This window comes from Mustela putorius, unplaced genomic scaffold (assembly GCF_011764305.1).
Source record: "Mustela putorius furo isolate JIRA1106 unplaced genomic scaffold, ASM1176430v1.1 tig00537248_pilon_pilon_pilon, whole genome shotgun sequence".
Taxonomy (NCBI): domain Eukaryota; kingdom Metazoa; phylum Chordata; class Mammalia; order Carnivora; family Mustelidae; genus Mustela; species Mustela putorius.
The window spans coordinates 3,378,484-3,389,121 of NW_025422387.1; positions in this window are offsets into that span (position 1 = coordinate 3,378,484).

Sequence of the window (10,638 nt, forward strand, 5' to 3'; positions counted from 1 at the left end):
ACACCGTATTTTATATTAGTCACCAGATTTGCTCTTCCCAAGAATGCTGGAAGGTGGCTGTTATTTTTAATGACTGACTTTCTGATAACCATCACCAGCATGGTGAGATGCTGAGGCTACCTAGCTAGTAAGTGGCAAAGCCAGGAATTTAACTGAAGTCCATCTGTCTAACAATAATTAAGTTTGCTTTTAAGCTATGCACACCTCCATGACCATTCCAAGCGTGTTACTAGCACTGGAATATTTTATTAACATGGAGAGTGGTGGTAGGGAGCAAAGATTATTCTGGAGACTGGTTAATGGCATTATTATTATTATTTTAAAAATTCAAATGTCCATCAACAAATGAATAGATAAATTATGCTCTATCCATATAGTGGCATATTATTCAGCCATAAAAAGGTACCTCAGAAACATGATGTTGAATGAAAGAGGCCAGACATACAAGGTCACATACTATACAACTGCAATGTCCAGAGTAGGTAACTTCAGAGAGTAGAAAGCATATTGGTAGTTGCCAGAGGATGGAGGGGGTGGGCGGCAGGCAGAGGTGGGGAGGGAACTATTTCATGGGTATAGGACCTTCTTTTGGGATGATGAACGTGTATTGGAACAAGATAGAGGTGGTAATTAGACAACATCATGAATGCACTACGTGTCCCTGTATTGTTCCACTTAAAGTGGTTGATTATATGTTATATGACTTCTCAGAAAAAGAAGACAAACGAGGAATAGGAGAAGGAGGAAGAAAAGGAGAAGGGAAAAAAGTAGCAGGGAAGGAAACAGAAGAAGGAAAAGGAGGAGGCGGAGGAGGAGGAAGGGGAAAGAATCAGTCATTCCGGCCTTACAATCATCACATCTTCATCGGAGCATCTGAAAGGGGCCCAGCCACTCTCCCTCCAGCGGGTGGGGTGATGAGACTCAAAGAGCCTCTGATGTTACGGGTAACTGCAGGCACCAGGCTGTCCTGGCTAAAGTCACACCGCTATGTGCAGAGTCGCCCGATTAAATCTCGTAACATCATTTTAAGAAACCAGGGTCCATTTCTGATGGCTAAAGCTCTGCAGAACCAGATCAGAGGAGCGGCAAGCACCACACTGAGAGATAGGACCGCATATCACAGAGGCCAGCTGGCTCTGGGCCTTCCTGGGAAACATCTAAGAAATGAGTATGAAAGCATAGAACGCAAACATTAGGTCCAAAATAAGCTGTGTCCTCCAGGAGGAATGGAGATGATTGAATTGGCAGTGTGCGGTCTCTGACATCGGTGACCTTTCAGACAAAGCCTCATGTGTTCCTGATGGGAAATGTCTTTGGGGAAGATGGGGGCGGGGTCTGGTTTCTGTCTGCTTGGGGCAGGACGGTTGAGGGCAGGTGGAGAAGAAAGAGAATCGGGCTGCAGTTAAAGGGCCAGGGTGGGACATTCCTGGCCATAAACATCTGAGACACTTCTTTCTTAGAGAAAGAAAGAGAAAATTGCAGTGACTCTGAACTTTTCATTTTCAGAAGCTGGGTGACTCCATCCAGTGTGAATGAAAATGCTGACATCTCCGTGATAAAGCCGTCCTGCGATGGAGACTCCAGATTTCCGACGGAGGATAGCCTTCATCTGGTGGAAGGGGAAGGGTGAGTCCCGGCCCTCCCACGAATAATTTCTGGAAAAGTCTAGATGTACATTTTTGCAGGACCTACCCTTCCCCAACCAGGAACAGCATGTGCAGTGGCCAAGAGGACAGCTAATGGGTTGGCATTGGAGATGGTTCCCGGGTGCTGTGACAGAAGACACAGCCCCAGGCTTCCTGATTCCCAAAGCATCCTTCTTCTGTTTGTCCCTTTAGCCAAGGTCTCATGGGATTATCTCAAGTGCCTGGATCCAGCTGGACTTTAACAGGGTCCTTCTCTACATCCTACCACTTACAATAACTTTCTTTCCTCACCTGTACTAAACTCATGACTATGACCCAACTATTCTCCCCACCCCCCCCCTTTTTTTTGACAGAATGAGAGAGCAGGAGAGCATGAGCAGGGGGACCAGTGGAGGAACAGAGAGAAGCAGGCCCCCCACCCAGCTGGGAGCCCAATATGGGGCTTGATCCCAGGTCCATGGGATCATGACCTGAGCCAAAGGCAGACGCTTAATAACTGAGCCGCCCAGGTGTCCCTGACCCAAGTGTTCTTGGCTCATTTGTCTACTTCCTGAGGGTTTCCCACTTGCTTCCGTTGGTCTCTGCTGACTCATCCTCCACTCCCTGAAGGCACCGTCTACACCACCTTCCAAATGTAACTCTCACCCACAGTAAAGCGACTGCTGTCATTTCAGTTCAACACACATGTCGAGAATCACCCTTACCTAGGTGTCAAGTTGAGAATTTTCACATTACTTTCACACTTATACGAGAATTTTGAAAGACTTGCATGAACTCTGTTTTATCAACACTACAAGACATTATGTTGCTGATCAAAGAAACGCACGAGGATTAACCCAGAGGAGATCGCTGATACATTAAGTCAAAAATGACCTGCATGTGATTGAGGTTCATGTCATCAGTAATATGTCAGTAGCATGTACTGTTAAGGTGATGTGATGAGAATGGCACTTCAGCTCTGTGGTCTCCCTCCCCCAAACCTATTGCCCAATCTAAGCAAGAGAAATACATCAGACAAACCTGAATTGAGAGACACTAATATTCTTCAAAAGTGTCAAGGTCATGAAAGACACAGAAACCCGAAGGACCTGCCTCATGCCAGAGGAGACTAAGGAGACAAAATAACTGAATGCAGTGTGGTATCCCCGATGAGGTCCTAGGGGGAAAGGGAAAGCTGGTGATGTGGGAATGAAGGGTAGAGTTGAGTAAGTAAAAACCTACTAGGGCTGGTTTCTTGGTTTTGACAAATGTACAACAGGGGGAAACTGGGTAGGGGTATATGGGAACTCTCAGTAGTATCTTTGTGACATTTCTGTAAATTTAAAACTATTCTAAAATTGAAGTTTTGTTTTTTAAAAAGGTCTATTTATTTATTTTAGAGAGTGTGCTTGAGTGGGGTGAGGGGTGGAGAGAGAGAGAGAGAGGGAGAGAGAAGAGAGAATCCCAAGCAGACTCCCCACTGAGTGAGGAGCCCAATGCAGGGCTCCACCTCACGACCCTGAGATCATGACCTGAACTGAAATCAAAAGTTGGATGCTTAGCCAACTGAGCCACCCAGGAGCCCAGAAGAGCAACAAGTTCTAACATGAATAATATACTCTTCATTTGTTTCAAAAAAATAAAAACTATAAACATAGAGAATGGCATAGGACACACACTAAACCTACTACTTGTTACTTGGAGCAGGGGACCTGGGGGGTAACAGATGGAGGAGTCACTGACATCTTCTTTAAATTTCCATGTTATTTGAACAGCTGCAGTGAACAACCTGTTTCTATGCTATCTTACGTGTGGTAGGAAACAAAATATGCAATTTTTAAAACTCTAATAAAATTTTGGGGAAACTATTTGCTTCCTTATTTGCAAAAGCATTGGCAAGAAAACATTTATTGGAAATTTAACAAGGAAGGCCAAATCGTACCCTCCTCCAGGCCCTGAAAGAACCATCTCTCTCCAGAAACATGGTGGTATTTCCACCAGCCCCATTAGACAGATAAACTGGATACCAAGTACAGGACCTAACATTATCCTAAAGCCTGGAATTCTGTGAATAATGATAGCCCTCCACTATATCACTCAAAGAGCTTTATACATTGAAGGAAGTCCAGGGAAACATGTCCACTTCATACTACACACTAAACCTGGAGATTCTGCCTATGTTTTTGACTCATGAAAGAGAGGAGCTCTGGTAGGGCATGGATGAAGCGTAGGATAAGGAGGAAAAGTAGAGAGGGAGAGACTCTAAGAAAAGATTGAAGGAACCAACGATTAAGAAACTACTTATGACTCTTGAAAGACTGAGCCAAATTGAAGAGCCTCGGAGGAGGGAAAGGAGGCAAAGATTCTCAGGAGGAGAACCATCTGGTGTGTTATAACTAATGAAAAGGTTTAGCAGGGTGGCTAGATACAAGATACATATACAAATATCAGTAACTTTCCCTTATAAGAGCCTCAGTCAATTACACGATGTCAGGGACAAAGAGATCCATCCATAACAACAAAACAACACAAACCCAGAAAACACTGAGGCATAAAGTTACAAGAAATGCCCAAGACCATAAGATGACACTTACAAAATCTTACTGGAGAACATGAGTAGACCTGAATCAATGGGTTTTTCTTTCTTTTTTTTTTTTTTTTTTCAGGTAAGAAAGTTTGACTTTGTAAAGATATTGACTTCACCCCGACTTTAATCCAGAATTTCCATGCAATTCCAAACAAAGTTGTAAGAGGGGTTTTAATAGAGCTTGAAAAGCTGATCATAAAACCATCTCATTGCTTTTCTTTTACACAATTTCATTTTCAAAGCTGTAATCATGAAGGAGGTGGTCTCTGTGCATGGAGGTTGTTGACTTCCCGGGCATCTCACCTCCCCTTGCCACTGCCAAAGAGCAACCCGATAGCCAGGGCTTGCATAGGCTTGACCTGACCCTCATCTCTAGAATGGGATCTGGTGGATATAAGCCAGGTCAGCAGGTCCGATCCTCCCACCCCACTGCTGGGTTCAAATCAGGTCTAGGAAGGACAAGACCTAATTTTTAAATAGTTTGCTTATAGATTCCTTCTTCTTCTTGTTGCATATGACCAAGAAAGCATGCAGTCTTACAAGTTTCTGGATTCAGACCACAACACTAAGAAGGCCAAGTTGACAAATGCAGAGAGGTTTGGAACGTAGGTCCTTACTGTCATCTGGGCTGCTGGATCCTGCCTCATCTCAAGCCAGTGGCCCTAGACTTCTCAGTAACAAGTCAGTAACTTCACTGTGCTGTATTTAACCAATTTAAATTGAATTTTCAGTTGTTTAGAACTGAAAGTATCCTTCTGGCTTCAATACATAGCACCTATAGGTAAACAGAACAGTGTAGGGTATCCAAAAAGGGATAAGGAGTTATATGTGTGTGTGTGTGTGTGTGTGTGTGTGTACGCGCACGCACACGTGCACTTCATGTCCTGGGGCCAATGGGTGTTTTTGCAAGAGAGCATCTTAAACCACCTGCATCGATATCATTTTAGGGACTTCCAAAATACAGGGTGCAGGCTATCAGAACTAGAATGGGGAGTTTGCATTTTTAACAGGCTTCCCAAGTAGTCGATAGGCATGGGGGAGTTTGAGACCTATTGGAATAGAACTGTGTTTCAAACCATGCATCACAATCAATTAGTAGGTCATGAAATCCATTCAGAAGTTCTGGATCAGCATTTTTTTTTTTTTTTTTTATGAAAGAATGGGTTAGGATGGAAGGAATGGAACAAAACAGAATAAAACAGAACCCATCAGAGTGTGTCACAGCAAAAAAGGTAAGTATTGTTTTATGAAACTTTTGTCTCTGTTGTGCACAGGCAAAGTCAGCTTCAGCTGGCATTCAGCAACTTGACTGTAATTGTTGTTAAAATATCAGAATGCAATTTCTACTGGTTGTTAGATAGCTGTTGTCTACCATACACCCTCCTGCTGCCTTGGGAAATCCCCCCTCCCAACATTAGCATCAAAAGGGTTAATTTCTTGCGCAGCAGGGGGTTTCCAAGACCTGGCTCCATTTTAAGACCAAATTCTGATCATCAGCCTCCTGGCCTGACCAGATGTTAAATATTTGACTCTCACCTCTGTACATGTGTGTGAGTGGAATGTATTGGAATGCTAAAATGTTTATGTATAACGTTTGAAAAGCACCATTATGGACCAAGGGTTCTCAGTGGGTGTCAGTAACTGGAGACTGGGGCAGGTGCCCTGGGTCCACTCGGGTGCATGAGCTGACCCCATTCACCCATGCTGGCTTTACAAGGCAAAGCACACAAGGAGTGGCCTTTGCTTCCGTCTCACATATTTGGTTTGAAAACAAACAGTGGGAGGTGTGTAAATACACACACTGAACCCACCATTGGAAGAGTGAGCAGGTGGCGAGGTCACAAGATCAAATGTGATGATAATGACGTCCAACTTCTGGCTGAAGTCCAGAGATGATCTACCGTCTGAGCTTGGAAAGAACCGTGGAAGAAGGAGGAAAGAAAAGAAAAGCAAGGGACCGACCTGGCCCACCGACCTTGTCAACTTGACCAAACTCCAGTACTGATGAGAAATTATAACCCGTCGGTCCTTCAAGAGCTAAACAGAGAGGAAAACCCGTATTTATAAGTAAGATTCAACGAGACCCGGTTGTTTCACAAATTCGAAGAGGCCAGTATCATTCAAACCTCCAACTCCAGATGAAACCCATTTCCTAAAGCCCTGCCCATTTTGTGACTCTCCTCCTCCTTATTCCGCCGGCTCCTTCTCAACTCCCAGAAGCGTGGTTAGGCAGGAGATCAAAATCCACGTCTTTCTTCTTCTTCTTTTTTTTTTTTTTAAAGCCATATAGATTTAATGTCCACAGTTCAATGGGTTTGGAAATAAGTAAAGACCCACGAAACCATGACCACAATATACACCATAAACGCATCCATGGCCTCAAAAGCTTCTTCCTACATTCTTATTTACCGTCTTGTGTGCGCTACAAGAACACTCGATAGAAGATTGGACTTCTTCGCAAATGTTTAACTGTAGACCACCGTGTAGATCTCTAGGACTCATTCATGGTGTGTTACCCAAATTTTGTCCCCTTTTGCTCATTCCTTCTTGTTTCTCCCTCCCTCAACCACCAGCCCCTGGCAACCACCATTCTACTCTCCGCTGCTGAGTTTGATTCTGATTCTTCATGTAAGTGCCATCACGTTGTACTTGTCCTCCTGAATCTGGCTTATTTTGCTTGATGTTATGTCCTCCATGTTCATCTGTGTTGTGGCAAATGAGAGGATTTCCGTCTTTTTAAAGGCTGAATAATATTCCTGTGTGCATGTCACATTTTCTTTATCCATTCATCTGTCCAGAGACACTTAAGCTGCTTCCCTATCTTGGCTACTGTGAACAACATTGCAAAGAACATGGGAGTACAGATACCTCTTCGAGATCCTGCTTCTAACTCCTTTGGATATATACCCAGAAGTGGGATCGTGGGCTCATATGGGAGCTCTGCTTTCAATTTCTTAAGGAACCTCCATACGGTTTTCCATAGTGATTACAGCAACCGACATTCCCATCAACACTGCACACGTGTTCCCTTTTCTCCATGTGTTCACCATTTGTTTTTTAAATAAAAGGCATTTGAGTGAGTGTGAGGTGAGATCTCACTGCGGTTTTGATTTGCATTTCCCTGATGATGAGTGACGCTGAGCATCTTTTTATGGACCTGTTGGTCACTTGTATGTCTTCTTTGGAAAAATGCCTACCCAAGTCCTTTGCCCATTTTTAAATTGGGTTATTTTTTATTTTTATTGCTATGGGGTTGTAGCAGTTCCTCCTATTTTTTGCAGGTTAACCCTTTATCAGACAGGTTGATTTCAAGTATTCCATTCCATAGAGTGTCTTTTCATTCTTTTAATCATTTCCTTTGTTGTGAAGAACCCTTTACCAGCACTTTAAAAAGTGCTTCTCAAGAAGGCAGGTGGAATGAAGCTTGCTCCAGTACTGACTTACTCCAGTAAGTTCCTACAACCTAGTCTAAATTCAGCTAGATTCTTCTGACCTGCAATCCTACTCCTGGGGGTTTACCCCACAGATGTACTTACAATGCTTACCTTTGGTGAGAGGAACCACATGGGGAAGGGATAGGATTGCCAAGCACAATATAGGATGCCCAGTTAAATGTGAATTTCAGACTAAGCAACACATATTTTTTTTAGTGTAAGTATATCCCGTGCAACATGTGGGACATACATACACTTTAAAAAGTTGCTGTTTATCTGAAACTCAAATTTAACTGGGCATCCTATATTTTAAGTTCCTAATCTGGAAGTCCTAAAAAGGAGGGTCTGTAGGAACAGGAATTCATTTTCCACATTGTACTTTTCTGTACTGTTTGAATTTGCAAGTGTTAAAAAATTTAGGATTTTTTTAGATAAGCAGGGATTATATGAGATATCAACCATCTTTGTTGATCTGCTTTCCTCTTCGTTCTTTGTAATTGTTAAAAAAAAAAAAAAAAATCTGATGTGCTAAATACATCTTTTTAAAGATTAAAAAATTCAGCTGAATGTAAGCAGAAAAGGGCAATAAAGAAGCACTTTTCCGTCTGACAGATGGGGGGAAAGAAAGGGTTAAAGTCAAATGTGGAAAATGACCTGAAAATCCAGGGCTGTTTGAACAGCAAATGAATTGAAAGAAAACACCAGAAATGGAAGCTGAGCCAAAACGTGGCAAGGGCGAGAGCAGAAACCGAAGTGGGCGTACATATCAGGTGGCCCGCATGGCCAGAATGCTGCATTTTATTCTAACCAGCCTTGAATGTTCGCTGGTGGGTTTTTTTTTTTTTTTTCTTTTTTGGCTGTTTTTTGGCTGTTTTTTTGTTTTTTGGGGGTTTTTTGTGTGTTTTTTTTTTTTTTTTTTTTTTTTTTTTTTTAGCATTACTCGGATATGATAAACTAAATATCTCTCATTCCTATCATTCTGGCTTTCACATCCCTATCGTACCATCCATCCACAGAACGCAGACAGTCCTGAATGATTCTACACTATGCTTCAGTGCCTCTGTAATTCATACATTTATGAATTAAAAAAAAATTTTTTTTGCCCTAGGCCAAAAATAAATATTTGCTCTGCTCTTTCTTGACAGCCTTTCGGTCCCCAGCAGGCAACCAGAAACTGTCCCTTGCAGGTCAGACTACTGCCCCTCTGCAGGCAGGAAACTGCCAGCCCCCATTGGGTCCCCCAGGCTCAAGTGGGAAGGTTGGGTGAGCATTCTCTGTTAAATCACCCCCAAGAGCATTGCTTATCTTTCTCAAACCTTCCTTGGAAAAATTTCCTTGTGAAAATTTAAAAAAAAAATTTTTTTTTTTTAAGTCATTCTGTAACCTGTGAAATGTGGTCCACATCTCCCCGCTCAGTAGGAGGCTGGTCATGCCAGGCCAGGAATTCTGGAAAGTTTTGTCTGCCTCTGGCCGGTTTGTTTGCTCTGTACACTGACCGGTCTTTGCATTTGGGATTTCACAGCTGCATAAAAGAAGCTTTCTCAGAGTGAAGAGAAATATCCAGAAGGCCCTGGAGAACAAATGACTGGTAATGAAGCCAATGACCAAAACAGCGGGAGGTGCCTACTAACGTGCCTTGTCATCTAGGTAATGAAAGTGCAGGGCAATGTCCAGGGGAGCCCTGGGGTTGAGCCAACCCAGCCCAGGGAGCTCCCCTGTGAGGTCTGTGTATCTCTGGGCCCAATCTGTCTACAGTTCTGAGGATATGGGCCTAGATGGGACATAGTTTGGTTTTCTCACAATTTTTTCTATCTCTCATTTACCTTTGTGGTTCCAAAAAAAATTTTTTTTGTAAGATTTTTAAAATTTATTTCAGAGCAGAAAGAGAGAGCTGGATGCGGGAGGAGGGAAAGGGAGAGAGAGAAGCAGACTCCCTGCTGAGCAGGGAGCCCCACTTGGGACCCTGACATCATAATCTGAGCTGAAGACAGGTGCTTAACTGACTGAGCCACCCAAGTGCCCCGCAAATAGACCCTAGAAGTTGGAGCTTGGTGCAGACTAGGCTACTCCTGCCCGAAGACCCCAGAGGGACCTGGGACTGAGACCAGCAGAGACAGGTTGGGGATCATTCTTGGGACAGCAGACATGCCTATACTCACCCTCGATACCTTCTGTAGCCCGGCTCACCTTCCCACCTTCAGAGGGAAGGCTCTTTTTAACACCAGGCAGGCGCTGGCCCTCTAGTTCCAGCAGCAAGGGACACCCGGCAATCAGAAAAGGAAAAAAATAAATGACCTCTGGGTTGACATTCCAGACACAGAGGGGAAGATCGCACAGAGCGAAGAGCCCAGAAGCCAGGCTGCTGGGCTCACAGCCTGCCCCTCCGCTCCTGGCTGGGTGGTCCTGGGTTGGGGCTGAAATGTTCTGCGTCTCCATCTGTGAACTAGAGATGGAACAACAGGGCTTGCCTCCAAGGTTATGGGCGAGTGCACGGAAGCGGTGCAAACCATGGCATGTCTTTGGGATCGGAAAAGTAGCCGCTGCCCCCATCCTTAAAGTCAAGCTGGCCATCTTCAGCAGAAAAAGAGGAAAATGGGATGCATTCTCACGTTGGCCTCAGTAGATCAGACTCTCTGATCTACCCAACACTGCAGCACAAGGAAGTTGTTCAATAAAAACGCATCCTTTCCTTGGATTTGACCATTCATGGCTCTCCACCTCCTTCCCCTTCTTACTTGTTTGGGTGACCTGGGGGCTTCCACCCACTGGAGGGAGGCAAATGAACGAGCAGGCACAGGACAGCCATGCCCAGTTAGTGCCCTGCAGCTAATGGGGTCGGGGGTGGGGGGAGCAAAGGGGCTTAGACGACCAGCATCTAGTTTCTGCTTGCAGTTCCAGGTATAAGAGCTCAAGTGCTAGATGGAAATGTCAGAGGACCATGAGAACCACGTGATTCCTAAGGAGGGGTTCAATGAAGAAGATGCAACCAAGA